This window comes from Aquarana catesbeiana, linkage group LG03 (genome assembly GCF_042186555.1).
Source record: "Aquarana catesbeiana isolate 2022-GZ linkage group LG03, ASM4218655v1, whole genome shotgun sequence".
Classification (NCBI taxonomy): domain Eukaryota; kingdom Metazoa; phylum Chordata; class Amphibia; order Anura; family Ranidae; genus Aquarana; species Aquarana catesbeiana.
In genome coordinates this window covers 254,163,157-254,191,153 of record NC_133326.1, presented here as the reverse complement: position 1 = coordinate 254,191,153, position 27,997 = coordinate 254,163,157, and the positions used below count along the sequence as shown (strand labels likewise).

General features: G+C 38.7%; 1 protein-coding gene across 1 annotated transcript in view; it reads left to right on the top strand.

Moving 5' to 3' along the window:
* The window catches only part of TAFA2 (TAFA chemokine like family member 2), a 425,938-nt gene that overhangs the window by 201,146 nt on the left and 196,795 nt on the right, over positions 1-27,997 (top strand). The gene's annotated exons all lie outside the window — the stretch shown is intronic.

The window sequence follows — 27,997 nt, the reverse complement described above, 5'->3', positions numbered from 1 at the left end:
CAATGAGTATAAGTAACGATACTTTTTTTTTAGTACTCGCCGATACCAATTACCGATACCTACCTCAACTGTTTTGTTTCAGCTGTCAGCAATGGTACAAAGCATTGAAAAGTTATTTACAAATGAAATACATTGATTTTTTTTTAATTTTGCGCTTTTTCAATGTGAAATGTGTAAATATATGTTAATATATATGTGTAAAAAATATTCACTAACAAAGCAAACAAAAAAAAGTTAATTATTTATCGTTTATAAAATAGACGTGAACAAAAGAGAAAAAGCAGGAAAATTATAACACCTTCCCGCCGAGCGTACGCAGATGTGCGTACTCAGCTTTCAGGGGTTATACCGGGATGATGCCCACAGCTGCAGGCATCATCCCGGTACTTTTTTTTAGAGCCGGCGATCGGCTTTCCTAGTATAACAAACGATGCAGCTAAAAGCCGCTCGGCTGTTATACCGGAGGAGCGGGAGGGGACATCCATCGGGAGGCCCGATGACCAATGATCGATGCTCCCTCCATAAAGAGTACCTGTCACCACCTATTACTGTCACAAGGGATGTTTACATTCCTTGTGACAGCAATAAAAGTGATCAAATTTTTTTTTTAAAACACAATTTATTACTATAAAAATAAATAAAATAGATATGAAAAAAAAAAATTTAAAGCGCCCCCATCCCCGCGAGCTCGCACAGCAAAGAAAACGCATACAGAAGTCGTGCCCACATATGTAATCGGTGTTCAAATCACACCTGTGAGGTATTGCCGTGATCGTCAGAGCGAGAGCAATAATTCTAGCACTAGACTTCCTCTGTAACTCTAACCTGGTAACCGTAAAAAAAAAAAATTTAAAGCATCGCCTATGGAGATTTTTAGGTACCGTAGTTTGTTGTCATTCCATGAGTGCATGCAATTATAAAGCGTGACATGTTTGGTATCTATTTACTCGGCGTAACGTCATCTTTAACATTATACAAAAAAATTGGGGTAATTTTACTGTTTGGTTTTTTTTAAATTCATGAAAGTGTCCCTTTTCCCAAAAAGTTGCGTTTAAAACACCACTACACAAATACCGTGTGATATAAAATATTGCAACAATCGCCATTTTATTCTCTAGATTCTCTGCTATATATATATATATATATATATATATATATATATATATATATATAATTTTCTAGCAGGAAATATGGATTTTAACTTGTAAACACCAAATTTCAAAAATAGGCTTAGTCATGAAAGGGATAATTAAATGAAGGAGAATAGGGAGTTAATTAAGGCTGATTAGTGTGATTTAAGGGTTATTAAGGGGTTAAACAGAGGAACATTTGTTCATCCCTTTGATCTGCAGATGAAGAAACAGAAATATACAAAAAGAAACAATGTTTCTTTTTATTTTAGTGTTTCAGGGCTGAGCAATGTTGGTAATAAACATTGTCGGCTTTTTTTTTTTTTTTATTTGACGGCTCCAATTATAGGACTTCTTTAGCACTGGGGAGACCCACTGACAGCTCAAAGAGCCGAGCCTGAAAGTATCGGTTTCAGGTATCGGTGCATTTGCACGAGTACCGATATTTGTGCAAATACTCGGTATCGGCACCGATACCGATTCTAGTATCGGTACAACCCTAATACAAAGAAACCAAAACAAATACGTTCAGGAATTAGGTTATGCGTAATAAAATGGAATGACACAGGAAAAAAGTACTGAACACGGTTACTGAATTTTATTTAATACCTCGTACAAAATCCTTTGTTGGTAATGACAGATTCAAGAAGTCTCCTGTATGGAGAAACTGGTCGCTTGTATTGCTCAGGTGTGATTTTGGCCCCTTCTTCCACACAAACAGTCTTTAAATCTTGAAGGTTCCATGAGCCTCTTCTATGAACTCTGATCTTTAGTTGTTTACATAGATTTTTTATTGGATTCAAGTCAGGTGATTGGCTGAGCCATTCTACCAGCTTTATTTTCTTTATTTGAAACCAATCGAGCATTTCCTTGGCTTTGTGTGTTGGATCATTGTCTTGCTGAAATGTCCACCCTCATTTCATTTCATTTCAGGTTTTTATCGAGAATGTCTTGGTACATTTTTCTATTCATCCTTCCTTCAATGACATGAAGTTTGCCAGTACCATATGCTGAAAAGCACCCCCACACCATGATCTTCCCACCTCCAAACTTCACTGTTGGTATGGTATTTTGGGGGTGATGTGCTGTGCCATTTAACCTCCAAACATAGTGTATATTCTCCCAGTATTTCACAGGCTTGTCTAAATCTTGTGCAGCAAACTTTAAACAAGCTTCAATTTGCTTTTTCTTCAGCAATGCAATCTTGTGTGAAGAGCATGCATACAGGCCACGGCGGTTGAGTGCATTACTTATTGTTCTCTTTGAAACAATTGTACCTGCTAATTCCAGGTTTTTCTGAAGCTCTCTACAAGTGGTCCTTGTACAACTCTTCTACTAATTCTTTTTACTGCTCTGTCAGAAATCTTACGAGGAGCACCTGGCCATTGCTGGTATATGGTGAAATGAAGTTCTTTCCACTTCCTGATTATGGCCTCAACAGTGCTCACTGGAACATTTAGAAGTTTAGAAATCCTTCTGTAACCAATGCAATCAGTATGTTTTACAACAATAGGGTTGTAAAGGTCTTGAGAGAGCTCTTTGCTTTTACCCATCATGAGATGTTTCTTGTGTGACACCTTGGTAATGAGACACCTTTTTATAGAACATCCGTTGAGACTAAATCTGCTGATATTAATTTGCACTGACAAGGGCCAGGAATGCTTTCTACTTACTCATAGATTTCATGCCTTTTTTCACCTCCCTTTCTCCGTGTTTTCAATACTTTTTCCCTGTGTCATTCCATTTTATAACATATAACTTCATTTTTTAACTTAATTGTTTTGGTTTCTTTGTATGTATGGATTGCATGGGTTGTTCCCAGATAGCAAAGATAAATTGCCACTTGTGGCAGTGTTGAACTATAAGTCAGTAAACTTCCTGCACATTTTCATTGGCAAGTTGCACACTTGCAGAGCACTTGAAGCACAAGTTATTTCCAATTTATAGCAAATTTGCGTGTCAAGTCTCTAGCAAGAGCAAAGTTGCAGCAGTGAGTCTACAGGAAGAGCTCTGCAAGTCTACAGCTTGAAAATTCAGCCACAATGACCCCTGTGGTGGGATGACTATTGCATAACATAACTGAACCAGAACTTGCAGCAGACTTGCAGAATGTTTGCAAAGAAAGTTGATCTGGAATCATGCAATGCGGATTTGCTGCAATTGTGCAACAAACTTGTGAAACCTGGCAAGTCTAGCAAAAGCTTAGCAAGTCATTTTCAAACTTGCAGCACAATTGCTTGCTATCTGGGTTACCGACATGTGGTGACGTGTCCAATAATTATTTTACCTGCTGTATATTACATTTATATTACATTTAGTAATAATATTTTTATATTATATTATAATTGTGAATTACACATTCTCAAGAGAAAAGTACTATGAAATAAAAATGGAGGTAAAATAACGCATCCATCTTAGTGAATTGACCCCAATGTGTCACAGAATAGGTAATTGATCAGACAGGGGAGTAACTGCACCTTGCAGTTTACTAAACAGAAGCAAGTTAGAAGCAATAATGCAAAACAGGTTCAAGATGAAAAAGAGCATGAACATAATGCTAATTAATAACAAAACAGATTACAAAAGCCAAACATGGACTCTTCAGGAGCAAGGTCTCTGTGGCTCAATCTGGGTAGCATGTGGCTGCATGACATAGTCTATAGAAACAGAGAACCCAGCTGAGAATCACTACTTCAGTAAAACAGCTCAGAACACAAACAGCTAAATACAATTATTCTGATAAACAGCATCCCACTCAGATAAGTCCACTGTAACTCTGGTAACACATAAGAACATCTGGAGGGATCCAAGGCCCAAGGATAGGGAGCCATCCCACTGGAACTGGGGTATACTGGTAGCAATCTGGAAGGGCCTCCCCACAGTAGCTGTGTCTTCCAGAGAGGCTATGTACTATTAGGCACTTGCGTAGACTGGGCGAAAGAAGCTCTGAACCTTGACCATCTTGCATTCCTGGAAGGGGACTTCTTCACCCTCTAAAGGAGTCCTCTCCCAGGACGCAACTTATAAGGGTGGAGCCTGCTGGAGCAACATCATCACGCTTGTTGGGGTAATCACTACTAGTGGAAGTGTCAGCGGTGTATTAGCAGTGAAATGTTGAATTCGAATGATGTAGAAGTGTATGATAACATCTTGCTATTGTGTGCAATCAAACCTGATTTAACCTCCTGTAATTAAGGGGTCAACTCAGAGGTGCGCAGATTGTCTTCATGGCACAGTGTGGAAGTGTTTTGGGCACTGAAGTACTGGAATAACACATTTTATTTCATCACTTTATTCTTTTGGACCCATGGACCTTTTAACGACTGACACACAGTGTTATATGATTTCAGATAATATATATGTATATGTTTTTGATGCACAACATATGTATTTGTTTGAAGTGATTTTATGTTATATGGATTGAATTTGGATCAGGCTGCACTTAAACCTTAATGCATTTTTGTTTTTGATTGTGTGTGTTTCACAGTGGTGCTGGCTTGCTGATAATTTAACACTTTGCTGCACAGTGACAGTTTGTGAACAAGATGCATTCAAACTAATAGATTTTAAAATGTTATGCAAATTGGATGTGGTGTAAGCCGCATCCAATTCACATAGGTGTGAACCGGCCCTAAAGGCCCTAAAGGTCATTATAAAGTTCACAATTATATTGGAGAGGAGTATAAATTCCCTCATTTTAGTGGTAGTTAGTATAAACCTATTCTGCATTGATATCAGTGTAAATTCCCTTGTTACTTTGGAGGTCATTATTAATTTCCCTGCCTCAATGGTGGTTGACAGGTATGAGTGAATTTGCTTTGCTTGGTTTGAATCCTACCTGAAACCCAAAATTAGCAGTGGACCCGATTGATGACTATGGGGGACTAATTTTTAAACCAGGCTTTGTGATTTTCATTTTCAAGGTGAATAGATAACATATTGTCAAAAAAGGGCACAGGTTGCTGGACATTGCCACAAGGAACATTTCACAAAGTTAAACAAAGTTTTTCAAAAATACAATACTGTGGAGAGAGGGTCCTTTAAATGTGACTTTAAAAGTGACATGGTAAAAATCATGCCTACCGGGCTAATACTGACACTACTCACATACTTGTAAAGATCTACATTTTTTTGCTAGAAAATTACTTAGAACCACCAAACATTATACTGTATATGTATATATACTTAGCAGAGGTCTTATAGAGTAAAATGATGGGTTTTGTAATTTTTATGTCACACAGTATTTGCACAATTTTTTCGGAAAAAATACACTCTAACCACTTAGGTACCTACAAGGCACTACCCCCCCCCCCCCTTGCCAAGGCCATTCTTCAGCTTTCAGAGCTGTCACACTTTGAATGACAATTGCTTGATCATACTACACTGTAACCATGTAAAATTATTTATCAATTTCTTCACACAAATAGAGCTTTCTTATGGTGGTATTTAATCACTGCTGGGATTTTTATTTTTTACAAAAAAAAAGACCAAAAATTTTGAAAAAAAAGTTTTTCTTAGTTTCTGTCAGTAAATTTTGTAAATAAGTAATTTTTCTCCTTCGCTGATGTGCGCTGATGAGGCAGCACTGATGGGCACTGATAGGCTGCACTGATGGGCACTGATGAGATGGCACTTATGGGCACTGATTAGGTGGCACTGATGAGGAAGCACTAATAGTCTGCACTTATGGGCACTGATAGGTGGCACTGATATATGGCACTGATGAGCACTGATGGGTGGCACTGGTGGGCACTGATAGGTGGCACTGGTGGGCACTGTTAGGTGGCACTGACATCACTAATAGCCGGCATTGGTGGGCACTGATAGGCAGCATGGATAGGCGGCACTGATGGGCACTGATGGGTGGCACTAATGGGCATTTATGGGTGGCACTGATGGGCTTTACTGATTGGCATTGATGGGCAGCACTGATAGGCGGCACTGATGGGCACTGAAATACGGCACTGACTGGCATCACTAATGGGCACTGATTGCTGGCTCTGGTGGGCACTGATTGTTGGCACTGGTGGGCACTGGTTGGCACTGATTGTGGCACTGAGAAGGAGGGTATCCCCCAGGAAGTACAAGGGACTTTTAAGGCAACTGTAGAAAACTAGATATATAATTAAAGTAGAAAATGTATTTGTATTGTTATAAAATTGGTTCATACATCACCATATAGTATAAAGATAAAAACAATGAGCAAAATTGGATCAGATGATAATGCTGTTCTCCTGATATGGTGACTGACACATTTCAGGACCTGTTAGGAATCCTTTCTTCAGGGGCATTTCAGAGAAATCTGGGGTCTATTAGACCTCAAATCTCTCCTCTTGCCTCCAATGCAGCCGATCAGACACAGATCGGTCTAATCAGCTGTTTACCTGGCCACTAATTCCCCAGGTAAACGCAGAGCCGGAACTGACTAAATCCTCGTCGCTCCCAGTTTCTGGGGTCACAGGGAGGGAGGAACAATGTCACTTCCTCTCTCTCTGTGCTGTACAGCCGTTGCCGCTGGTTGCAGCACTCCCAGGCTTCGCGATCGGGCGGGAGAGCCCAGGAAGGATGGCGGCGGCTGAGGGGGAACCCCCTTTCATGTCCTCCTGTTCAGCCATTCAAATCAGTTCTGCCTAAAACAGAATCACTGGATGAAAATTCTGATACCAGGATGATGCCTGTAGCTGCATGCATCATCCCGATATAACCACTGCAAGCTGAGGATGTCATACAATGTCCTACGCCTGGCAAGTGGTTAAATTACATGCTTGGGAGATGCCTTAAGGCTGTATGCAGTGTTATGAAACAGTATAATTTTCACTGACAGTGACAGCATATATACTGGATGTGTATTTGGCTTAAATACAGCAGCAGAACCTCAATCTGATTAATTTCAGCTGAACAAAAAGGATTTTTAGGTAGTTTTGGCTGGGACACCTGATTTTGTTTTCGCAGAACCACACTGCATTGTCTTAATCAATTATTCCCTAATTATTATATATAATTTATTCCCTATTTACTTAAAGGATTTGTTTGACTGGTTGACAATTAGTAGATTTTTATTGGCATACTACATATTCATTGTATTAATCGGAATGCAGTAAGAACAACATATCTGTAATATTATAAAAAGCTACAATGTTGTGCTGTAGTCAGAAACATTGTTGGCATTGAGAAGTGAAAGTCATTGTCATTGTAAGTTTATGTCAATATCTTGTGTCAGAGCCAGAGGTTTACTTGGCAAGAGGTCATAATGAATAACACAGGGTCATGTTTCGCTGAAGGTTTTAGCAGCAAAATTCTGTGCTACAGTTCTCCAGATCCAGTCTCATCATGTTGTAAAGTGCTGCACAAACTGTTGCCACTATATAAATCCTTTATAGTAATAATAATTATTATCATTATCCCCATTCACAATCATCCTGTTTGTTGGCAGGATAGATGTTTTACTATTACTTTACTAGAAAAGCGGTCAACTACACATGAATGGTTTAGTAGATTCATCTGCTGGCATCTGCTATATTGTGCATTAAACTTTATGCAATAAAAAAAAAACTGTTGGGCCCAATTCATGGGACGCATCAATGCATACCTAGTGCAAGGGCTTTGTATACATGTTTCACAATGGGGTTGATTTACTAAAACTGGAGCATGCAAAACTGGGTGCGTCTCTGAAAAGAAACCAACCAGCTTCCAGGTTTTATTGTCAAAACTTAATGAACAAGCTGAAGTTAGAAGCTGATTGGTTTCTTTGTTCATAGCCGAGCACGAAACCTGACAGGCCGCAGGAAAAGGAGGGATGAGAGAGCGCTCCCCCTCCTGAACCTTACCAGGCCACGTGCCCTCAACATGAGGAGGATGTTTTGGGGTCCCACCAAACACCTTGTCTCCATGTTGATGGGCACAAGGGCCTCTTCCCCACAACCCTTGCCCGGTGATTGTGGGGATCTGCAGGCGGGGGGCTTATCGGAATCTGGAAGCCCCCTTTAACCTCCCTGGCGGTTTTCCCACGTGTGGCTCGGGGTTAAATTTCAGTACCATTAGATGTAACCCCAAGCCACACTCAGGATTGCATTGTAGGATCCTGGTGCGGTATACTTACCTTGTCCCCAGGATCCTGCAATGTCCCCCCGCTGTGTCCGTGGGCTCCGTACTCTGCCCAATGCCTCTGTGTGCCGGGCTCCGCTCCTTGTTGCGACGCACGGGGGCAAAGCCCAGCGGCAAATTCAAAAAAATTGAAAAATCATAATACATACAGTACAGTGTAACCTTACAAATTACATTACTGTATGAAATTATTTCACAACCCTTTTGTCCCCAGTGCTTTGTCCAATGCCCTGCATGCAGTTTTATATGATATATACTGTTCTTTCTGCCTGGAAACTGGAGATTGTCCATAGCAAACAAAAAGTGTCCCTTTATGGCAAAAGTGGTTTTAGACCAGCTAGAAAACAGCGATAGTAAATTAGAACACTTGCAGAATTGAGCGATAGTGAATCATGGGGAAATTCATTTTATTATTATTATATTATTCTTTTTTTATAATTATTTATATTTATTTACTATATTATAATTTATGATTTTGTGTTTCCAACTGTAACATATCCAGGATATCTGCTAGACTCTTGTTTGTACAGATTTAAGTGTGTTATTGCTAAGAATTGCTTTGAGACGCAAAAATCTGACATAATCATACCGCCAGGGAGGTTAACAAGGAGACCCCCAGATCCTGGACCCCCCTGTTAGAATGGGTATCGGGTACATTGTACCCCTACACATTCACCAAAAAAAGTGTCAAAAAAGTAAAAATGACAAGAGACAGTTTAGGACAAGTCCTTTATAAAAAAAAAAAAAAAAATGTCATGACATTTTTTGACATTTTTTTTAAATCTTGGTGCGGGGGTTCCCCCATAATATCTATACCAGACCTGAAGGGCCTGGTATGGATTTTAGGGGGCCCCACGCCATTTTTTAAAAATCTTGGCGCGGGGTTCCCCTAATATCCATACAAGACCTGAAAGGACCTGGTAATGGACTGGGGGGGGGGCATGCTATTTTTTCAAAGATTTTTATGTATATTGCCGGGATCTGGCAATACATTACAGCTGCAAGCAGTTTTATATTACCGTATTTATCGTCGTATAACACGCACATTCATTTTGAGAGGGAAGTTTCAGGAAAAAAACTTCAATTTTAAATAAGGAATTTGTAGCAAAATAAGGGTCAGTGCCCATCTTCAGTCTCACCAGTGCCATCAATACAGCCTGATCAATGCCCATCTGCAGCCTCACAAGTGCCATCAATGCAGCAGCCTCACCATTGCCATCAATGCAGCAGCCTCACCTTTGCCTCAATACAGCAGCCTCACCATTGCCATCAATGCACCATCAATGCAGCAGCCTCACCATTGCCATCAATGCAGCAGCCTTACCATTGCCTTCAATGCAGCAGCCTCACCACTGCCATAAGTGCAGCCTGATCTAATACAAAAAATAGTGCAGCGCTAGATTATAAATCAATATTAAATATCCGTGAATGAACCATAAGTATCAACGGTGGTGCAGAGTGCTTCATGCAAATCCAAAGTGCTCTTAAATCCGTGCTCCCCCTCTTGTCAGTCAAACCGCTCACCTTGTTAAAATGACCCCTGAACTAACAGGAAGGTCTAATAGGCGTTCACCACTCGAATGGTGGTCAGGGTAATGTCTTGGCTGAAAGGCAGGAACCTCTTCCTTAGTAGGGATCACCACTTATCTTTTCGGTATGCATGGAATGAATAAAGAAAATACATAGTGCTCTCTGTATAATTTTTAAAAACTATTCCTTTATTAAAAGACAGGTACTCACAAAATTAGCACTATGGCCAGTGCTAGGCTAAAAAGCGCATGGTAATTACAGATGACAGTCTAAGTGCAGCCTGATCGATGCCCAACTGCAGCCTAGAGGGGACAGGGAGGGGGCGGGATAAGAGCCGACAGATTATATACAGTGAGAATCACCTATGAAAGGCAGAACTGTGGTCCAATGGCAGCCCAGGAGAAGGGACTTCCTATTACAGAGGCCACCAAGTAAACAGGAGATTCTCACTGTATGTAATCTGATGGCGCTCGTCCCGCTGTCCCCTCCGAGGCAGCTTGAATTGAAGTATTGGCGTATAACACACACACGCTATTTGCACCCGATTTTCAGGGTGAAAAAGTGCGTGTTATACACCAATAAATACAGTAAATTTTTTCCTTTACAAATGTCATTTTGCTGCTCTCATTCATAAAACTATGTAAGCAGTCTAACATATTGTGGGGTGTGGACTCTGCCCAGTGAGCCATGATTGGCCAAAGGCAGGGTGCCTTTGGCCAATCATGGCTCTCACAGCAGAGCGCACTGTGATTGGCCAAAGCATGCAGGTCAGGTGCATGCTTTGGCCAATCAGCAGCCGTCAATGCTCTGCAATCTCGCAGTGCATTGACGGTCTCGCCATTCATTATGGGGCATTCAGCGGGTGCTCGAATTTCCCTCAGACATCCCATAATGTTCTAAATGCGTTGAACCGGCGAACACCGGATGTTCGAGCTGAACTTACGTTCGACTTGAACATCGGGCTCATCCTTAGTGAGAACATACAATAAGTCTAACAAGGTAGAATATACAACTATTATATACACACAAGTAACCCTAAGAAATGTTGGTCATTAACACACCATTAAACAGAAGATCAGAGAAAATGTTTTGCTCCTGTTGCACTGGGGTTGTGATTTTCTGATCTTATTGTGGGTTGATGACCAACATTGTTTAGGGTTACTTATGCTTATATAATAGTTGTATATACTACCTTGTAAGACTTATTGTATGTGTTCACCCATTCAGAATATATGCCTAAGCTCCTGAAGAAGCGCTAGTGCATGTAACATGTAGAGCTACATCAAGCCACATCAAGTTACACCAAGCCTGATGGGACATGGTTAATTGCTACACCTTGGACGTTTTCACGACCATCCAGGATACAATTTTGGTGTAATTGGCACTTACATTATTAGGCATTATCTATACTGTGATTTCTTTAAGAATTGTATGTCTATTTTAATGGAATTTCTGTAATAAAGTTGTTTACTTTTTAACTGTGCATTCTGGTGCCTACAAGGTCCATTGTATTTATCCAAGTTATCATTCCATGCAATGATTTAATTATAGACATAAGCCTCATTACAAATTTTGCCCACCTCTTCTTTTACTGCCACCATTTTTACCACACAATTAATACTAGTATATTGCAGAATACCAAACTTGCAGGCAGGCGCAGGTGGAATTCTGAATGATAGTGGTTTGGAGTAATTTGACCGTATTTAGACACATTCATCTTGGCACTCTCTTTCAATATCCCCAAACCACAGCAAAAACCACTGTAATGTTTTAGCATCTCCTACTTTTTGGACCATGTGGTTTTCTTCTCTATCTTATCAGGGGTATAGACTAGTTTATCTTTACAATTTCAGCCTAAGCCAGCCTTGGTAAAAGGAGGTGGGGAAGTTAGTGGTACAGCAATTATTCCAGGTTCCTGGTAGAGAAAGAGCCTCGGTTTCAGCTGTTTCCTCTCATCCTATATAGCTGGTATGACCCCTAAGAAAAAAAATAACATGGTTTAATGTTGCTTGGTTACTATCAGCAACAATATGTAGTATTTAGCGTTGTTATAGCCCACAACATTCTGATTTTGCAGTTTACCAAACGGGTTTTGACTATGGGACTATGGGACTGTGGGTTCTGACCAAATGGGAAGTTGACTATAAAAAATAAAAACAAGCTTATGTACTCACTTTGAAGTGCCCTTAGTGTGTTTACAGCTACTATTTTTAATGTGTCTTAAAGCTTTAGCACTCTGGACAAAATTACACATGGGAAATTATATAATTGTTTATATATTTGTTTATTTCCCATTGTGAGTGGGGATGTAATGGTAGCTTACTCATACATGTTTTCACTATGCCAAGGGAACTTTTTTGTTTACTAAAAAAAAAAAATAAAAGAAAAAAAATAGTTTATTTTTTAACAGCTTCCTATAATGTAGGAAGGTTACAGGTGTCAAAGACATACAGCTATAATATTGTATAAGGATTATAACAATAGTAAAATTAACACAACATCAACTAAAATGTCTATAATTGGTATAGCAGCACTACTATCATAAAGTCTATGATTAGCTTTCATGTGTATATAACACACAGGGTGAAAAAACAGTTGACAGATGATGTGAGGAAAAGTCCCAGAAACCACAGGTAATCTTGTCACACAGTAGGTCTCCCCACACCGAAGTATCACACCGAAGCATCAGAACAGGTATCACAGATTGACATGTAGATTCCACTGGTTTCTCGGACAATAAAAAGGATCCAATAGTGTAATTCTGTTTTCCTTTTATTCAGTAAATGTTTTTCACACAAAATCACAAAAGTCCAAAAGTAATTTAAAACTATAAGGCAAGTGTGACAGGTGTTCCTCACAGCCCAGTGAATATTATATTGCCCTGACTAGTTTCATTGTCATGACTTCCTCCGAGGGTGTCGGAACAAGGTGTAACGACAAAACTAGTCAGGGCGTGTCCTTATGATGTGACACGTGCGTTCCACGACCAGGAAGTAACTTACCAGGAAGCAAGCGGTGGACGCTGCTTCCTATTGAATGTGAGTTATAATACTCACTGGGCTGTGAGGAACTACTTGTGACATAGCAAGATTATCATCTGTGGTTTCTGGGACTTTTCTCACATCATCTGTCAACTGTTTTTTCACCCTGTGTGTTATATACACATGAAAGCTAATCATAAACTTTATGATAGTAGCACTGCTATAACAATTATAGACATCTGAGTTGATTTTGTGTTCATTTTACTATTGTTATAATCCTTATTATGGTATGCGTTTGTATTTAAAGTGGCTGCTGAGTTGCTATTGGTATGCAGTGGTAGCATTTATTACTGCAACTGAGATAGTTCTTTTATGAAATCCGACACATCTATAGCACTGACATAGTGGAAGGAGGCCTAGTATTCAATGTAATTATATCTATAATATTGTATAATTGGTGCCCCAACCATTCTTCTGGCATTAAAACATTTAACGCTGGGAGGGAAGAATAAAAATTTTACCTATATACTCTATTATACATAATGAGAGACACCTAATATATAAGTATTATAAATAATAATAATAGTTAGTGTATATAGAGAGAAAAAGGAAAGCACTACAAACTGGAATGGCACTGAGAAAGTTACAAGATACATTTCCTCATTAGTTTGCTATTATATTACATTTACATTGTGCGGTAGATTTTATGTTTTCATAAATGTATTGCATTTGGTTCACATGCAGAATGATTGCTAAAATATTGAAAACTAACCTTTCTGTAAATCATGTGAAAAGCACTTAATAATTCTTACGATACAGTAAGTATTCATGCTATGCAGCTATATATATATATATATATAAATATATATAATTTTTTAAATACCATTTAAAAAAAATAGCAGTTGGGTACTGATTCATTTACATTCTATAAAATAATAGGATCACAACAACCTTGATGATTACAGACCAGTATCCAATGATTAAATAGTACCCCCAGGTCCTTTTTTTTAAATCTGCTTTAGATAGGCATTAAAAATTGAAGAAGGCAGGAGATGCTACCTCAGAATTATACCATATATCAAACAGAGAGCAGAATCATGATGATCAAAGCTCATCACACACAGCTTTATTCAGTAAGGATTTGCATAGCCTTAACGTTGTCTTAGAAGACCATTAACATTATGTGAGTGCCCACATCTTTGCTTACTGCAGGTGTCCCTGCAATTTGTGCACCCTGTGGAATGGTAGCTAGTTTTAATGACATGGCTAACAGATTATTAGTTAGCTCTTAGTTTAGTCAAATGCTCATGTTTATTAGTTCAGAAATCAGTTCTTATTTTATTTATTTCCTTATTTTTGTTTCATTTTTTAAATTACTCACTAATATATTATGGGAAAAGTCTACTTATAATATTGAACATAAACAAAAATAGGACTTTCTGTGATGCATTAGTAGCTATTTTTTGTGGCAATAATGGTCAGTCATCATTGTAATTGTTGTGAATATTTTTTCAGTGTAGCAACCAGCGCCATGTTTACTCTAATAATGGCTGGCATAATTGCAGGATTTGATGTGATAATGTTTCTAATGGCACTGTCACTTTGGCAGTAACCTGGTCACGGTCACTATTGAGTGGTTGCAAAATACTTCAAGTCTTGAGCTGATTTCATCCTCACTTAGCTTTAGCATATACCATGCTCCACACCCAAAATCACATGACTATTGTAAAATGTCAACCTCTTTCAATTACATAATTATAAAACATACTGTTATAAAAGAACATAGAGCCCACTGGAAGTTGTGACACATCATGCACATGTAATGCATAGAGGGCTTGCTGCAGTTTATAATGGTGACACAGGCAATGTTCCCTTTAGGCCCACAAAATATGGCATTTGGGTAATAAAAAATATGCTGTTTTTTATGTATCCAAAACAAAGACTTTTAAATGTGGAACCAGTCACATGATAACGTGATACCTACTTAGCTTCCTATGGTTTGTTGCATATCTAATGTATGGTACGCAGATGAATCTGCTAAAATAGAAACAATACTATTACAATTTTTTGATTTAAACACAGTTCTTTTTCTTTCCTTTTTCTAAGATGCTTGTAGTTGTTTCATTCAGATGTTATGTACAGTAGTTTCATTGTCATCATTAACTACTACTCTCTGCATCCATTCTTGAAGCCATCTTTCAATCTATGTTTTCCTCCACACCTATAGACCTCAGTTTGTAAATTAAGCATGCGTGGGCACAGTGCCAAATGCCTTTGCAAAATCAAGATAAACTACTGCCTTACCACATTTGCTATATGCCAATCCAATGATACCATTCCAGTCAATAAAGTATGTAGTCAAAAAAAATCAGGAATAGCAGCCTGGCTATTCCTAAGTTAAGCTCCCTGAGGACTTATGGGCATAAGCAATCGGGTCTTGGTGATTTATTTATATTTAGATTATTTTATCTGTTTTGAACCTCTCTCTATGTGTGTGGGCTTTATCCTGAGCTGGGCTGTGTGCGTCTATTAACACAAATAGCGTGGCTTGGCCCAGTCCTCCGCTTTCTGCTCACAGAATTTTACTGGCAGCAGAATGCATTAAAGTAAAAAACCCTTTTGCCTTTAGAACCACTTTAAAAGCTCCTACATCTTTCTAGCAATTTTCTCCCCCAACAGAGCTGCACCTTCCCCATTAAGGTGAAATCTGTCCCTACTGTAGAACTGTTAGATAACAAAAAGGTAAGCCAAGTTCACCATACACCCAATCCCCTCTTTTGTACACCAGTTTGTCAGCCACCTATGTACTTAGACTGCTGAATTCTCCCAAGCCCTCCCCAACAACCTGTCACTCTGATCTACAATTTGTTCAACTCAAGCTCTGTTGTGTGTATATATGTCTAACCACACAGATAAGTAGTTCAATGGTGTCTACTTCTTGAATTTTAGGTAGGACTCCTGTCATGTTCGTTGGCTATCAGCAGTTTTTATCCTTCTATGCACAATTAGTCCTGAGTTTAGGAAAACAAAAGCTGAATACACTAGGTCAGTCCAGCAGAAAAACCCTACATGGATGTCCCTGCTGCTATTGTTACTTCTGTTTTCTATCCATTAGAGGGCACATTGCCATTGTAATACTAATGCTAGAGGAAAACTGGTGGCTGTTTTCAGCTCAACTCCATAGTTAAAAATCATATGTAGTCAAAGACTTGTATTATTTCTTATTCTCTTATGAAGGACATATATTAATGACAATCTTTGTATGCATAGACAAACAATTACATTCACATAACAATAAAAATAGCAATGCTACACATGGTTAAAGCTACAATTTTCACACAGAAAATTTGAAACATCTAGAAATTTCAAATTTTGTTTTGGAAAAATGGTAGGGCAATCTATATGTATATATAATAGATTTGCCTGTGGAAAGAGAATCCAAAACCACACCTGTAAGAAATACCGTATTTTCCGGTGTATAAGGCGACCGGGCGTATAAGACGACCCCCTAATTTTACTGTATTTCTACAGTTTTTGCCTATACTCACTGTATAAGACAACCCCCTTCTGAGGCTTCATATTTCCTATATTTCCTTCTTCCTGCTGGAGCTGGAGCCATACTGCGCTGAGCCAATCACAGAGAGCGATGTATTCTATTAATGAATAAAAAGCCTGCTCGGATTGGCAGAGGCTGTAACATCATCAGCCCACGCCTCTCTGACTCTCAAAGCCAATCTGAGCAGGCTATTGTATGTAGCCTGCTTGGATTGGCAGAGGTTTTTACTCCAATCTGAGCAGGCTCTGTATTCATTAATAGAATACATCGCTCGTTGGGATTGGCTCAGCGGTGTATACTGTATATAGCCAAAGCTACATACAGTATTACCGCACATCCGGCAGGCTGACATACAGCGGGCTGCATTTTATACCCGATGTATAAGGCAATCCCTGCTTTTTGGCCGTTTATTTAGTGTAAAAGGTCGTCTTGTACGCTGGAAAATACAGTAATAACGTTAGGGATAGTCTTGAGTAAACATCAAAATGGGGAGTACTGCTGCTGCGTTCCATGGTTGTAGTTCTTCCTTATCCACACAGGGAAGAATGACTAAGATGCTCATTTGTGGGTTTGCTGTGACATTGGTGTCCTCCTCCTCATGCCAAATTTACTATTGTGGGAAGCAATTTCCACCCCCAGCAGCCTAGTGTATGGGCACTCCTCCTGCATATACAGTAAATAGGGCACAAAGGAACAGGCTGCTGTTTTTATTGCATACTGGGGTATACTGGAGAGGATAATGCAGCTCCTGTTAGGTAGGCAGTAGGGATGAGAGAAGTGCACTATTGAGAGGAGAATCAATTTTATCCAGAATGAACATGTTTTACATGCAGTGTATATGCAAAACCAATGATCCTTGCTTTTAAGCAAAATTTTACAAAAGTGTGAAAGAATGTATGACACCGTGCGTAAGGTTAATTTGCTCTATGGTGCTCTATGTTGCTCTGAGCTGCTTTGAAAAGGGGTCAGTTATTTTCTTTGTAAACTGGTTAGCTTGCTATTTGCTAAACCAAAGATAATATTTGTGCACTTGCAAATATACTGTAAACCTTAGTGACAAAAAACTAAGTAAAACAAATACAATAAAAACTCAATTAGATCGAACAGACAGCAGCTTCCAAATCACCAATCCGAGTAGGATGTGTAATAAGCTCCAACCAAACAATAACAAGTGTGCTTTCCTTGTGCTAAGTATAAGTTAATAAATCACAACTCATCCTAAATTTACATATCTGTGGAAATAAAAGTCCATATAGAATGTGCAAACACTGTGCAAAAAAATATATTCTAATATATATATATATATATATATATATATATATATATATATATATATATTGCAAAAAAGTGCTCAGATTTTTTTAAACTTCAACAGTTCCTCTTTCTTTGCCGTGAATGGATGATGATAACGTGAACCACCGAAGAAAAAGTGCTCCGAAAAGGAATCACCACAAGCTTATAAATGAGCTCCTACCAGCTGCTCTGATCCCACAAGGAGACCACTAGACACCTTGCTGCCTAGCAGCCATATACACCACCATCTTACATGCAAAAGGTCCACTATCTCCTAATCCAAGATAGACTCCATGGAGGAAGTTAAAGTACAGAGGAAAATCCACATAGTGTATTATTTCACCAAGATTTTAATAAAATTCACACTTAAAATTTACACAGCATGTGTTACAAACAACCAGCAAGTCCAAGCGGTCAGGCAGACTTGCGGAATAACGTCACATGTGAGGCCCCTACCAAGGCATACTTTTCTCTGTAACCAATGTCTTCTGGGGATATGAGGCTCAGATATGTACATTTAGGATGAGTTCATCATATGTTTAATGCACTTGTATTTGTGTCTGTTATGTGATTTATTAACTTTTACCTAGCTTGCTATTTAGTCTTGGACTTGAACTGTCCTGGAAAGGTGTACATTCTTAATAGAAGCTAGACAGAGATGCCACATATTGTATTGTTTTGGGTCTTTTCTATGCTTAATCCTTACCGTGTTGTTGGGTCTGTAGATTAGGATAGTAGCAAGAACCAGACCATTTTGACACACAGGCCCTTCAGCTTTAGCTAGCTTCACCTCCCCATACATTTGCTGATTTGCTGATTAACAGGACATGTGTTTATTGGTGGAGTGTGTTGACAGCAGAGTGGATATTGATTGGCCTACTCATCCTTTTTCTTAAAGACACGTGTCCAATTAAATAAAGCAACAAACTGATATTTATTCTTACTGACTAATATGATGTTCTTCATACTTGCTTTATTGTATTGCTGCATCTCATAATGACTAGCAATATAACTTTTCTTTCTCTTCCTTTTTCTTCCTTTCTACCTTTGTTATTTATATGTCATGCATTCAAACATCATGTGAACTGATATACAGTATGTGTTACAAATGCTATGATGCAAAATATTTCTAATTGTGTTTTGTTTTATGTGTTTAGGGAAAAAAAGGATTTTTTTTAGATATACCACATATATTGTATTATATGACTATGAACTGTGTTGCTGCACTTTTGCTTTATGTTGTTGAAAGCAGTTTCTAGGAATCTTTAAACATGAATCTAGCAATGTAGTTTACTTTATTGTACTATTTATGCCAGGAAAAAAGGACAGCTTGGCAGTGACTTCACTGATAACTCATGCTGCACAGATGGGTAATGGTTTATTAGTACAGATGGTATACAGGGAACAGCAAATCCACTGGCATTTCTACTGTACACACATAAAGACGTGACAAAAAAAACCCAAAACAAAAACAGATATTAAGTACCTGAGTGTGGTGTAGTATGCTGTTGATATACTTATGTTGGCAGTACATGGTGGCACTTTTACTTTGAATAACTATCAAAAAGAACTGTTTTTCCCTACTATATTCATATAGCCATTCGAGTTCATTTCCTAAGAGAATGCATGTGCTGCAAACAAAAATACTACATAATATCTCTGTACTGACAATCAGTACAAAACAGAGTAAGCTGGAAATCTCTAACCAGGCTGAATAAGCTTTATCATGATGAAATTGAGAAAATTTGTCCTACACTCTCTGAATGTCTACCAAACCAGGCATTTAGGCAGGTATCTCATAAAGGATATCTTTTGTTTTATAAATTGTATGATTACCTGTACAACACGGAAAACCTTGCAACTATTGGACCTTCAAAGCATATTAAGGGATCCTAATTATAGTTTTTATCCACGGAAAATATTTTATGTATATATTGTATAAGACAGGGGTCTAAAACCTTTCTAAAGAAAATGCTAATTTACTGTCCTTCAGACTTCAGGGGGGACGGATTGTGACCAGCAGGAATAGAAGGTGGGAGTAAATAGCATCCCATTTTTGGTATTATGCAGAGGAATAGTGCCCTGATTTTGGTGTCAGTGGGCAAAATAGTGTCTCGTATCAGTGGGATGAATAGAGCCCCAAGGACTGGATAAAGGCAAGTAAAGGGCTGAATCTGGCCCTCGGGCTACAGTTTGGAAACCACTGGTATAAGAGAACAGGCCATTTAATAATATATAGTTTAAAAGTAATAACATTCGGCTTCATATATAAAGCTTTTTCAAAGAAAAACTGTGGGGGTTATTTACGAAAGGCAAATCCACTTTGCATTGCAAGTGCACTTGGAAGTACAGTCACTCTAAATCTAAGAGGTAGAGTCTGAAATGAGTGGAAGCTCTGCTGATTTTATCATCCAATCATGTGCAAGCTAAAATGCTGTTTTTTATTTTCCTTGCATGTCCCCCTCGAATCTACAGCGACTGTACTTGCAAGTGTACTTTCAGTGCACTTTCAAGTGCACTTGCAGTGCAAAGTGGATTCTCCTTTAGTAAATAACCCCCCCGTGTTGCTCACATCAACGAATCAGGTTCTTTTTTTCATATCTCAAGTGCATGACAGACAGTAGATAACTGGTTACCAGCAGAAACAGTAATGCCGCGTACACACGGTCGGACTTTTCGTCTACAAAAGTCCAACGGACGCCGACGGACTAAAGCTGGCTGGTAATCCGATCGTGTGTGGGCTTCTCCGGACTTTCAGCAGACTTTTTCAGCCTCAAATCCGACGGACTTTAGATTTGAAACATGCTTCAAATCTTTACGTCGTAACTACGACGGACCCCGAAATCCGCTCGTCTGTGTGCTAGTCCGACGGACAAAAACCCATGCTAGGGCAGCTATTGGCTACTGGCTATGAACTTCCTTATTTTAGTCCGGTGTACGTCATCACGTACGAATCCGTCGGACTTTTGTGTGGTCGTGTGTAGTCAGTCCGTTCGTTAGAAAGTCTGCTGCAAGTCCGCCGAAAGTCCGCCGGAAGTCTGTCGGACAGGCTGTCGGACTTTTGTAGACGAAAAGTCCGACCGTGTGTACGCGGCATTACAGATTGTTCAGACAGTCATAAATATTTTTTTATAGCACATTTATCTATATGCAAAGTTGTAGCAAAACAACATATGCAGTCTTCTCAATTACTCAAATGTATTAATTAAAATTCCTTATTTTCTTACCCCAATATAAAAAGAGTATTAAGTGAATTTCATTTTAAGTCTGATGACAGTAAATTACATTATATATTTTACTCGAACCATGAGTAATTCCTGTCAATCTTCATATAACTTACTGTGAATAATGAACTCACAAGGTTGTATAAAATTCATTAGATGTATAAAAGCGACAAGACGGGCATAGTATACCTTTTGTGTTGATAATGTCAGTTTTTGACAGCACAGGAACTATTTTTATGTCACAGAATATATGCGTGAAGCTGTGATTCATGCAAATTCTTAGGGATGAGGACTGAGAGTAGGGATGAGGTTCAGTTTCATGACAGTGGCAAAATGTTGTTTATCTTAGAACATTGGTGGGGAAATGGTTTCATCTTTTTTTATCTTTGTTACATCTCAATGCTTCTAGTGTCCTGCAGACTCTTTATAGCATGTCCCTGTCCCCATGCGCTGCAGTGATAACAAACTGCATGTATTTTTTTATACGGCATATTTCATAATGCTGGGTACACACAGGAATTTTTTTTTTTTGTTCAACCCAGCAGGCTGAATGAAAAAAAAAAAAACTTACAGATTGCTGTACTAAAACATCTGATGATATTGCGGCAATCTCCCCACTGAGCAAATGTGTTTTAACAGCAGGAATGACTCTCCGGCCAGAACACTATATTCAGTGCTCACAGACATTGGCTGCGAGCACTGATTGGAGGCTGGTTTTCCAGCATGCTTGTTCAACAGAAGCCGAAAGCTAGGGGTTTATGAGCCCTAAAAGATGGGAAACTGGTGTCAGCGGAGGCGCCCAAATGTGAAGGAGAAGCTGAAAAATGGATTCTTCATTGATTTGATATTTATAGCTCACAGAAAAGTAACACAGTAAAACATTGTCAATGGGTTTTGTGGCACTACACTGGCCACTTCCTCAGGATGGGGCATAAAATCCTTTAAACAGCTGTGATCTGTCTTTCATGCTGTTTGTGAGTGTGCCAGAGTCAGCTGGCAGTTATATTTGTTATATTTATTTTTTTAATTATACTCAATACACAGGAGCTACAGGGAGAAAACTACAGACCATGGGCCCCTGTGCCCATCTGCAATGGCGCTCTCCCCTCTCTCTCTTCTCACAGGGAGCCCAGGCAGCAGCAGGAGCCATTGGTTCTTGCTGCTGCCAATCAAATTCTGTGAAGAGAGAGTGGAGGGCAGGGCTGAGTCGTGTGGTGTGTGTCTAGGAATGCACACAGCTCAGCTCAGGAGAGCTCCCGCACGAATGCCAGCTTGCTATGGGGACACTCACAGAAAAAGAGGAGCAGAGAGTGCTGGAGGGGGGCCCAGAAGAAGAGGTCAGAGACTGCTCTGTGCAATAACATTGCACAGAGCAGGTAAGTATAACTTCTTTTTTCGTTTAGGAAAAAATGCTTTTATACCCACTAAAGGATATTATACCTATGCGTACAAACATTACAATACTGGGGGACGTTTTGCCATTTTCCTGGTACTTTGTGGTACACATGTACATACACATGTATGATGAATGTAAATATGTGACATAACTGTAACTGTTATTTATATGTTTATGAACTGGCTACCCTCTAGCAGAAGTGGACCTCCGTGCCCCAGTTTATTCCTAGTCCAGTTTTTATACACCTTCCAAATAATCATTATGGTTAAAGTATCAAAATGTACAATCTCTTATTGCCCACATTTTTCTTTCCTTGTTTGGTTTTCAACTGGTGACTGCTGCAATGACATTTAGAAGCTAATTGGTTGCCATGGACAAGAAGAAATGTCCTTGTTAATACACATTGTAAAACTTGCTGAAAGTCACTTGATAAGCTACTATTGTTACATGCTAAAGTGAATTCTCCATTTGAAGAATCCAACAAACTTTATAGGAACATATAGGGAAATTATTTTAGCAGGTTAGAACTGAAATTTGGTTAACCCCCCCTGGCGGTATTCCAGAGTCTGGCTCGGGGTGGATTTTCAGTACCAAAAGCAGTAACCCCGAGCCAGACTCGGGATCGCATCGCAGGATCCTTGTAGAGGTTACTTACCTTGTCCCCTGGATCCTGCGATGTCTCTCCGCTGTGATCTGTGAGCCGCCACGTCTCGCTCGATTCACAGTGCCGAGCTCCGTTCCCTGCGAGCGTTACGACGCACGGGGACGGAGTTCGGCGCCAAATTCAAAAAGTAAATAACACAGTATAGATACAGTATACTGTAATCTTACAGATTACAGTACTGTATAAAATAATTACACATCCCCTTTGTCCCTAGTGGTCTGCCCAGTGTCCTGCATGCAGTTTTATATTATAAATACTATTCTTTCTGCCTGGAAACTGGAGATTGTCCATAGCAACCAAAAAATGTCTGTTTACGTCAAAAGTGCTTTTAGACGAGCTAGAAAACAGCGATAATAAATTAGAATCACTTGCAGAATTGTGCGATAGTGATTTGTGGGGAAATTCGTCATCAAACACTAAAAGTATTGACAGCGACAATTCTGCAACTGAGCAAATTTCAGTGTTTTTGATTTGATTACATTTTTGAATAATTTTTATTATTATTATGTTATTATTTGGTATAATTATTTATAGTTATTTATTATATTATAATTTTTGATTTCGTTTTTCAAACTTTATCATACCCGGGATGTCTACTAGACTCTTGTTTGGACAGATTTAAGTGTGTTATCCCTAAGAATTACAGGCCTATAATATAAAACGCCAAATTTCCGTGCAAAATAATTGTACCGCTTTCAGCATCAAAAATCTGAAATAATCATACCGCCAGGGAGGTTAAACACTGAAAAAGAACTGTGATGCAAACTGTCTGTTTTATTTTTTTCATTCTACCTTCTTATACTTTCTGCTTTTAATATTTTACATGGACATGGATGTACAAAGGTGCACCGCCAATCATAAAATATAACTTAGGCAACACTTATTTTAATAGCTATTGATACCAGATACAGCTGATGCTATGTTCCCAGCAGATGCAGCTTTTTTAACAGAAAAAAAAATGACTTTATTCTCACTAGTTGACAACTGAGTTTTCTGTAATTACTACAAGTAAGGCTCGGTTCACACAGGGACGACTTGTCAGGCGACCTAGTCGCCTGACAAGTCGCCTCCCGTTCTGTGCAATGGAACCGTTCTAAGGGGAGCGACGCAAGTCGCTCTGACTTAGAAAAAGGTTCCTGTACGACTTTGGGGGCGACTTGGGGCGACTTGCATAGACTTCTATACAGAAGTCGTTTTGCAAGTCGCCCGGGCAGTCATGTGCAGGTCGCCTCGGTGAGGCGACCTGCAAGTCGTGCCGCCTCTGGTGTGAACCGAGGCTAAGATAGATTGTTCATCATAATGTTTTTATATCAACTCCATATATGACTGAGGATACTACCTTTTAATGGATATACAGTGCCTTGAAAAAGTATTCATACCCCTTAAAGTTTTCCACATTTTGTCATGTTACAACCAAAAATGTGAATGTATTTTATTGGGATTTTATGTGATAGACCAACACAAAGTGGCACATAATTGTGAAGTAGAAGGAAAATGATTAATGGTTTTCAACATTTTTTTACAAATTAATGTGTGAAAAGTGTGGCATGCATTTGTATTCAGCCCTCTTGTGTCAATACTTAGTAGAACCACCTTTCACTGCAATTATAGCTACAAGTCTTTTTGTGGATGTCTCTACCAGCTTTGCACATCTAGAGAGTGACATTTTTGCCCATTCTTCCTTGCAAAATAGCTCAAGCTCTATCAGATTGGATGGAGAGCATCTGTAAACAGCAATTTTCAAATCTTGATACAGATTCGCAATTGGATTTAGGTCTGGACTTTGACTGAGCCATTCTAAACACATGAACATGCTTTGATGGATGTTCAAAGCTTTGGATATTTTTTTATAACCTATCCCTGCATTAAACTTCTCCACAACTTTATCCGTGACCTGTCTGGTGTGTTCCTTGGCCTTCATGATGCTGTTTGTTCACTAAGGTTCTCTAACAAACCTCTGAGGGCTTTACAGAACAGCTGTTTTTATACTAAGATTACATTACACACAGGTGGACTCTATTTACTAAGTAGGTGACTTCTAAAGGCAATTGGTTCCACTAGATTTTAGTTAGGGGTATCAGCGTAATGGGGTAATACAAATGCATGCCACACTTTTCAGATGCAGTATTTATTTGTACAAAATTTTGAAAAACATTTATCATTTTCTTTCCACTTCACAATTATGTGCCACTTTGTGTTGGTCAATCACATAAAATCCCAATAAAATACATTTACACTTTTAAATTGTAACATGACAAAATGTAGAAAAATCTATGAATACTTTTTCAAGGCACTGTAGCATATTTAGAATTGGCTCTAATAGTTTAACAAATTAGAGATTTAACAACACTATGACTTTTTCTAAATAGAATAATGTCATTATGCTGCCATTTCTAGGTGAATTTTGGTGGATGGCAGAAATGTATGAAGGCAAGATCTGCTGTATTAGTAGAAGTGAGCCTGGCACTAGAATGTCATTAGGTCCTTGTAAAGATCTCAATGCCCCTGTTTAATTTGTGCAAGAAATTAAATATGTTTCAAAAATAAAATTATGTATTGCTAAATCATTTGCAGGGAGTAAATGTGGCCTATATTGCTTGAAGTTGTCTGCTAAGTGTAGGCCATGGCATTAACCTCCCTGGCGGTATGATTTTTTCGGATTTTAGGTGCTGAAAGCGGTACAATTATTTTGCATGGAAATTTGGCGTTTTATATTGTAGGCCTGTAATTCTTAACAATAACACACTTAAATCTGTCCAAACAAGAGTCTAGTAGATATCCCGGGTATGATAAAGTTTGAAACACAAAAACATAAATTATAATATAATAAATAAATATAAATAATTAAAAAAATAATAATATAATAATAATAAAATTAATTTCTCCATAAATCACTATCGCTCAATTCTGCAAGTGTTCTAATTTACTATCGCTGTTTTCTAGCTGGTCTAAAGCCACTTTTGACGCAAAGGGACACTTTTTGGTTGCTATGGACAATCTCCAGTTTTCAGGCAGAAAGAACAGTATATATAACATAAAACTGCATGCAGGGCATGGGCCAAAGCACTGGGGACAAAAGGGATGTGAAATGATTTCATACAGTACTGTAATCTGTAAGATTACAGTACTGTATGTGTTATGATTTTTACAATTTTCTGAATTTGCCGCCAGGCCCCGCCCCCGTGCGTCGCGACGCTCGCAGGGAACGGAGCCTGGCACGGAGAGGCTTCGGAGGAGACAGAGCCCATGGACACTGTGGGGGACATCGCAGGATCCTGGGGACAAGGTAAGTAACGCGGCACCAGCATCCTGCAATGTAATCCCGAGTGTGGCTCGGGGCTACCGCTAATGGGACTGAATTTTAACCCCGAGCCATACTCGGGAAAACCCTCAGGGAGGCTACCAAATTCTATGACAATTAATGAGAATGACTACTTTGTTGATGACAGTTTGAGACAATTGGTTTAGTAAATAAATATAACTTAGCAAAGTTAATTTTTACTTCCTTTAGTGAATACATTCGACCTGTTATGACCTACAGTACATCATCCAATTAAGTGTGAGCAAAAATTCATTTTTTTAATTATTTTGCTTGCAAACATGCTCTGCTTACTTAGTAAATTAACCCATTGCCTTGTTAATATATATTTTATTAATCATAATACCAAAAAAAACAAAATATTAACTGTGTTGATTAATCTTGAAATGTCTTAATAAATAAACAGCAGGGTGAGTGCTTTATGCACAAACCCAAAGAAGATCTATCATTGATGAAACCAGTGAGGGAAGTAAAATAGGAAATAAGTTAGGCAGGCCATAGCCGGTGTGAATTTCTGTCCCACAACCATAGGTTGCAGGAAAGACATTTTCAAGATTCCCCAAACAACACAGATAGCAATTGTCTTCTCCTGGCGAGCGGGCGGGGGGGGGGGGGGGAGTGGGCAGGAGCAGGTGGGGAAGCCATCCCTGCCGGGAGAAGACAGTGATTATCGCTAGCGGCTATAGCAGCCGGCAGGCTGGTTGTGCCCAAGTTGATCGATCAATCACTAATGGCTCAAATCTCATCAGGTTCCTGCTGAACCAGCTGAGATTCGAACTGTGCATGGCCGACCTAACACATGGTAGTTTTTGAGCTTAACGGTAATGTAAATAATTGGGGTTTGTTCCTTTAAAAAAAACAAATAGCACTATGTAAATAAACTGCAGATTAGAAACATTTCCATTTTCTTTACATAAGTCAAATTACACTCGCTGCTATGAAAGGAAATGTTTAGATGCATTTGTTTTCAAGGACATTGTTGGAAACACCATGCTGTATTATAATCCTTCATTATATAATCATACAACTATGGTGACAGTAATTTACACAATAAATAAAACCCATTTTAAAGCATCCACATCAATTGTGGGGAAATGCATTTCCTCAATCATTTACATATTTCACATTATTGTGTTTTCAGCTCACTGCTTACTTAATGTTACATTCATAATGCAGCTCCAGACAGGTTTTCATAAGTTTGAAAGATAGACAATAATTGTTGTCAGAATAGCTGTTTGGAACATTTAAAATAACATTAGTTCCCTATCACTAATGTCAAACTTTGGGATTGGAGATTTGCAAAGAGTAATGAAACTTGATAAAAAGGCTGGATAAAAAGATGTTTATTAAATGCTTGCTATGCATTTTTGTACATCTAATATATATAAATATTGTTCAGGATCTGACAGACCTTTTTAAAGTTTTTAAAGTGATTTTAGCATGAAACTTCTTGTTACCTACAACAACCCAGTTAAAATCTTCCTCTCCTTGCCTCATACTGGGAACATGACAGGAAATAGCTATGATCAAAATTCACAGGCTGATCTGGACTTTTTTTTTTATTAGCGCACCATTAGGTAATCATAGTTATTAAACTCAAGATGGTATAGCTTCTTTTTTGCTTTACATTCGATTGGAGAAGATGCTAAAAATCGGTGAGTTATAAAGATACTCTTACTTCAAAACTTCAAATCCTCATCCATTAGCAGGACTTTACTAAGGAGCCTTTTATTTGTGTACAGTTTAACACAGCAATGTTAATTTACACTGTGGCCTACAGTTTCCGGGGCATTCTGAGAA